Source organism: Aegilops tauschii, chromosome 1, assembly GCF_002575655.3.
Source record: "Aegilops tauschii subsp. strangulata cultivar AL8/78 chromosome 1, Aet v6.0, whole genome shotgun sequence".
Lineage (NCBI taxonomy): Eukaryota > Viridiplantae > Streptophyta > Magnoliopsida > Poales > Poaceae > Aegilops > Aegilops tauschii.
In genome coordinates, this window is record NC_053035.3 from 364,431,013 (window position 1) to 364,437,728 (window position 6,716).

A 6,716-nucleotide genomic window follows, 5' to 3' on the forward strand; every position below is an offset into this window, starting at 1 on the left:
GTACTCTGTTTCATCAAAACACACACTGCTCGTATGATAAAACTAGTGAGGACGCATCTGTTTCGGCAACAATTACGATGATTCACGGGCACACAAAAGTAGCAGCAGTTCCCATAGACGGATTCAAACAGAGTACTAGCTGGGGCAACTATTTCATGCCCCGATCTAATTTGGGTTGGACACAAGACGTCTGGCAGCAGCTCAATCCTATGAACCTTCATGAAGACAACCTTGTGGCCTTGCCACTCATAAACTTGTTTGTGGAGGCATGCCACGTCATCTTCTTGCGTAAGCTTGGCAAGAACAGTATGCCTCACAAACGAAGGAGTAGCTTTCAACTTCTTGTGCTTCAGTACAGCCTGGACAACACGCCTGACAATAGTGAGGCTGGAATACAACTCTTCATTGGTATAACCGCAAATGGCTTCCAAGATCCAACAGCCTAAAAACTCTGTTTTCCTAGTGCGTATATTCAGGTCATCCGCCTCATAGCGAGTGACATGTACAAGCACACAATCCTTGTCTGCATCAGGGCTCTAATTGAAATAGAAACAAATTCTGAATTACTTTCCAGTATACGAAACACAAGTTATTTAAACCACTATGTATCGCATGGCATCGAAGCTAATAAAATTTTGCATTATTCATCACCACATACTTAGATGAAAACCCACAATCGAGATCGGCAAAGAAGAAAATCACCTTGGGGAGCTCAGCGGGGGGGGGGGGGGGACACATCCTCGAAGGGGGAAAACTGCTCCTGCAGTGCTACGGGCGCTGTGACCTCAAACGGGGCGTTGACCATCTCAGTAGTGGCCGTGAGCGTATCTGGGGTCGGCTCGGTGGCTGCCTCCATCTTCATGGAGCTCTCTGTCTCGTGGGGATCAGCCTCCCGCGTCTGCTCCAATATCGGCAGATCTTTGCCTGGTTCTCCTTGGTCCATCATGAAACTGACGAATACTAGGAGACCACTGAAAGGAAAACACAATCGCAATGAGAATGAAACAAAATAGAGAGTGAGGATCGGTTACTGCTTTGCAAAAGTTCTTTTTTTTCTCTGAACGAAAATATACCAACATCACGGATTCGCTTACCTTCCCTTCGTTGGGAGAGAAGAACGGTGGCAGATGCGAGTGTTGCCTTTCTTGAAGACGGTGAGGGAGAAGGGGATTCAGCGAAGAGTGAAATGATGATTGCTTCGTCCGTCAAACTTAGACTGCGGGGAGGTGGGGTTTTGTGATACGACGGCTACGACCGGGGTGACTCTCCGCCTGCATGCTGCCTTCTAATTTGGTGGATGGCATTTGGGCCCGCGTGCTGCATGGCCCGCATGCCGGTGAACAAAAGTATAACGACATTCAGTAGCGGGAGACGTTTCGATGACCTATGAGGAGGTAGAAGCAGTATTGTATCCACTATACTAGTAGAAATTTCTGGGTAGCTGTAGAGTGTCTCCACTGTACTAGTAGTAATTGTTTCTCTGGGCCCAAGACAAAACAGCCCATCCACCCTAGTAAATAGTAAAATCAATTCAAAAGTCCATATATTTACTGAATGAGAGGCACTACCCACACCCAGCACACCGCCCCCAAAAACACCTGGGTGTTCTTCTTCCTCCTCACTCCCACCCACCTCACGTCAGCTCGCTCCACTCGTACCCCCAAATTCATCACCTCACTCCTACAGAAAAGCCCAGCTCCCCTTCTTCCTCACTACTATGGAAAAACCCCAGCTCCCCTTCTTCTTCACTCGCACTACAACTAGGCTCGTCATTCGTTACTATGCTCAAATCCGTGAGTGCGACACGACGCCCTCGAGGAAAATGGAGTCGGCTCACCCCAGCGCCAAGAAGATGAGGCTCCCGCCAGCGGCGACACCTGTTGTAGATCCCACACCCGGCAGCGCGGGGAGAAGCGGCGACCCCGCCCCCACCGGATCCCAGGAACCCCTAGAATCTCGGGTGGACCGCATCAACGATCTCCCGGATGCCATCCTTGGGGAGATCCTCTCGCTTCTCCCACCAAGGATTGCTGCCGCACCCAAGTCCTCTCAATTCGGTGGCGCCCTCTATGGTGCATCGTGCCCCTTAATCTTGACTGTCGTTAGCTATCTCTCTTCAATGATTTTGAAATCCCAAGAGCCATCATCTCCTCCCACTAGGGCTCCGTTCAAAGCCTCTGCATCCCGTCATGCTACCTGAGCAAGCATACCATGCCCTGCACGGTGGACGCCTGGCTGAAATCCACTGAATTCACAGAACTACAGTAGCTTGAGTTCTACTATTCCCCTGGAAATCACCTACCAGATACCGAACGCCATCTACCTGTGCCCTCAGCACCGATGTCCATCTCGCGGTTTTTCCTCCTCTCTCCACACCGCCACCTTTGCGCTGTGCAACCTACCAGACAATCTGGTACTAAACCTTCGACTCCCATTTCTCTAGAAACTTTCACTTGTGCGGGTTCGTATATCGGAGGCCTCATTGCACAACATCATCCACTCTAGTTGCCCTGCCCTGGAGTGCTTGGTGCTTGTTTTCACAGTTAGAATCGGTTGTCTCCAAATAAAGTCGCCTAACCTTGTAAGAATTTGAATTTTTTTTGACGGAAGGCAGCTCATCATCCAAGATGCCCCTTCACTTCAAAGGTTGATCCTTGATTCTAGTTATTCACCGTTGCAAATAACCGTCCTCTCTGCGCCTAAACTGGAGACCTTGGGTGTAATACATGATCTATGTGCTCATTTCAATATGGTGTTTAGCTCCACAGTTCTTCAGGTACTTTACATTATCATCTACACTTGTAACCATAAGCTGCATTTTAAATTTCTGCGCAAAAGTTATATGTCATCTTGGAGTACACATTTTGTACTAATATTATGTTCTATGCTCAATGAAGAGTTTCTCCATGGATGGCCTATCAATGGTGCTGGATTCTGTCAAGATCTTATATATCCAAATGAATAGTTTTGATCTGAACAAGATTATTGGCTTGCTGCAATGCTTTCCATGTCTGGAGAAGTTGTATATAAAGGTGATAATTTCACGCACATTGGAAGCCCGCATATAGTCTACTAGAATTAACCGTTCAGCTGTTGCTCTTTCGACACTCTTTTTTTAGACCTTAGCTGTTTTCAATCTTCATGTCTATTTAGGCAACAGGATGGGGTAAGAAAGTTATAACCAATCGGTTGATTCGTAAGCATCGGGATTTTCTCACTTCTCATGAGAATCGATTGAAGACAATAACGCTAGAACGATATGTACCCAACCGTGCAAATACTAGATTTGTCACATTCTTCCTGCTGAATGCGAGGTTACCATTGTCCATCAGGCTTTAGTTTATCAGCAGCATGGTTTTGACGGATGGGTATGTGGAAGAGCAAAAAAGGAGTTTCAGGTGGGCAAAAGAGCTTCTGAACATGCCGGGCTTCTATTTACAACATATTGTGGTCATAATCCAGTAAATTTTACGACCCAGGATGTTCATTCTATGGACCTGACCGATCCATTTGACTGTGACTGCCAAAAACAGTGCTGGAGTTAGATGTTGTTGCCCTTTTCAACCTGGGTTTTTTTGTAAACCCGATGAACAATTAACCCTCGTGCTTTTGTACAGTTTGTAAGATGGAGTTAGATGTTCTTGCCCTTTTCAACTCGGCTGTGACCGTCATATTATCTTCGAAGCAAGGCAATGGCTTGCCAGTCGTTTAATTTAGAGTGAAATATTGTAAAAACTAACAAATCCCAAGCAAGCGAAATAACATCACTCTCGCCGGCTGCTTGAGCTCACTGTGCATTACAGAAGCCAAGTGATTAGCCCCCACCAGCACCCACAAACTTATTGCCAACTAGCACATCAAATGGGCTGTAAATTTACATAGGAAAGGCTGCATGACCGTGACAGATTTGGATTATGAAATTTGGGACCCATGAGGAAATAGCCTATCCAAGGTGGTGTCGACTTACTAGCCAGTCAACAAACGATTCTGCCTACCAGCCGTTGGATTGACATCCAACATCTGTCGTGTATCTTCTATCTCTTGTCTTCTTCTTCCTCCAGCCACCCAAATCAAACCACCCCGTCGGCTCCGCCTGCTCCCGCCTCCCATGGCTGGCTGCGCCTCCGCCGCCCTACCGTACGTACCCTCCAACGTTGGCCAGTCCCTCCCTCTATTCCCCCACACGTCCTATTATTCTCCGGCGAGATCAGCCCCAACACACACCCGCACCCGAACCAGTCAACCCTTGTACTCCCCTCCGCCCGCGACTGGACCGGGGCATCTTCCACGGCTCCTGTTCGTTCCGTCCGAGGCCTCGCCGTCGTCCTCCGCCTTGCGGCCTTGGTTCGCTCGCCGTGCGTGGTATGCCGCCCTCTTGCATTGTCAACGTTGTCAACAACCGAGAGGAACAAGGAGATGACTGTACGTGGAGAGGATGACAGTAGGGACCCACCAGCGTCATGGCAGTACGCAAGCAAGTGCCTCTATATTACAAGCCAAAAAATATGGTTCCTCCTAATGGTTGGACATCTGGCCTCACGCCATTGTCAACGTAGTCAATAAACGAGAGAATTACACTACGAGCGGCTGACACTAGGGACCCAGCAGGTCGCGTAGTTTTTTTGAGGAACAAGCAGTTGTTATTTATACTAGTTTTAGCAATGGATCAGGGTAACAACGGGGCTGTGCGGGGGCTGTGGCCCGTCTAGCCAGGGTTTTATTTATGTTTACCACATCATGAGCCCAGTTGTGTTTTTTTCTTGCTGAAAATGGCTAGCCCAGTTCTATTTTTTTAAAGAAATTCCCAAACGAGGCCTACTTGCTTTATCAGCCCTGCTGGGCTGCAAATCTTTCAAGACGAGGAGAGTTTCATTCGGTTTGCCCAGAAATGGGATGTACATTTTTAAAACACATCAAACCGGGAATTAGTTTCATTTTTTTTCATTACAAGATTTTAAATTCCATTGATTTTTATGCGTGGACAATTATTTGGATTTTATATTTATATAAATTAATTTTCAAAATAGTTTGAATGTGAATCGATATTTCGGGATTAAAAACAGTTGACTGCACTGAAATATGCAAAAATTCGTATACTTTTTAACCGTGGCCATGATATGGGGTGTAATGCTAACAAAAAGAAGATGTGCTCCAAAAAAATTCTTAAGAATTAGCAAATGGGCTGTACATTATTAGAAATAATGCACACGAGAGCAGTGACTGTTGGATGTCCATCCAACGGCTGTTGTGCTTCTTCAATATCTGCTTTTCGTGCTCCAGCCGCTCAAACAAGCGCCGGCGGGACTGCCTGCTCCCTCCTCCCGCGGTCGGCTATGCTGCCGCGCAGGCCTCACCTCCCATCGTACTCCCATCGCTGGCCTAGCCATCCCTCTACTAACCCACACCTGCTATTATTCTCCGGGGACGGCAGACGAACCAGTAAACCCTCGTACTCCTCCGCGTGGGAAACAACTGTCGAGTCTTCCCTGGCTCCATGTCGTTCCCTTCCTAGGCCTCGCCGTCGTCCACCGCCCTGGTGCTCTCGGCGCGGCCTGGTCAACGTGGTTCATAAATGACATCCATCGGAAGTGGACTGTACGTGGAGAGGCTGACTGCTGGGTCCACAGCCGCACGCAAGGAAATGCCTCCTTATTACGCGCAAAATAATGATTCCTCCACTTGACAGCTATGACCCACAGGAAGGGCTTTTGTATTTCGCGAAAAAAACATTCCCCCCGCCGAGAAGTCGGACCCACCAGCTATATCATCGCACGCAAGGAAGTGCCTCCTTACGACGCACAAAAAGTGAATACCCCCTGCTAGCTGGGACCCACCATAGTGGGTGGCTGATTTATGGGCCTACTAAGTTGACGGGGACAGAGGGCTTTGTCAACTTAGTCAATATGAACGATTCTAGCTCCAGTGACCGTACGATGTCCATCCAACGGCCATAGTGCTTCTTCAACCTCTGGTTTTCTTGCTCCAGCCGCGTAAAGCAGCGCTGGTCGTGCCGCTTGCTCCTGCCTCCCGGGGCCGGCTGTGCTGCCGCGGAGGCCTCACCGCCCCCATAGTACTCCCACCGCTGGCCAGGCCAACCCTCCACTCACCCACACCCCCTGTTATTCTGCGGCGACGGCAGCTTCACACCGCAGCCGAACCAGTGAACCCCCATACTCCTCTCCGCGTGGGCATCCACTGCCGTGTCTTCCCCGGCTCCGCGTCGTCCCCTTCCTAGGCCTCGCCGTCGTCCACCGCCTTGGTGCTCTCGGCGCGGCGTGGTCAATGTTGTCAACGACTGACTTCCATCGGAAGAGTACTGTATGTGGAGAGGTTGATAGCTAGGTCGACGGCCGCAGCTGGGTGCACGGCCACAGCCCAGTTTTTTTGTGATTTGCCAAGTAAGTCGCTTTGTCAGGCCTGTTGGACTGCAAATATTTCAAGACGAGGAGAGCTTCATTAGGCTGGCCGAGAAAATGGCCTATCAGTAATGAGAAATGGGTTGTGCATTTTTAAAACACGTCAAACCGGCAATTAGTTTCAAATTTCTTTTTTCATTTCGAGATTTCAAATGGCATTGATTTTTATGCGTGGACAATTTGTTGGATTTTATATTGATATACATTTATTTTTAAAATCAGTTTGAATGTGACTCGAAATTTCGGGATTAAAAACAGTTCGGACCGCATCGAAATATGCAAAATTTCGTATAATTTTTT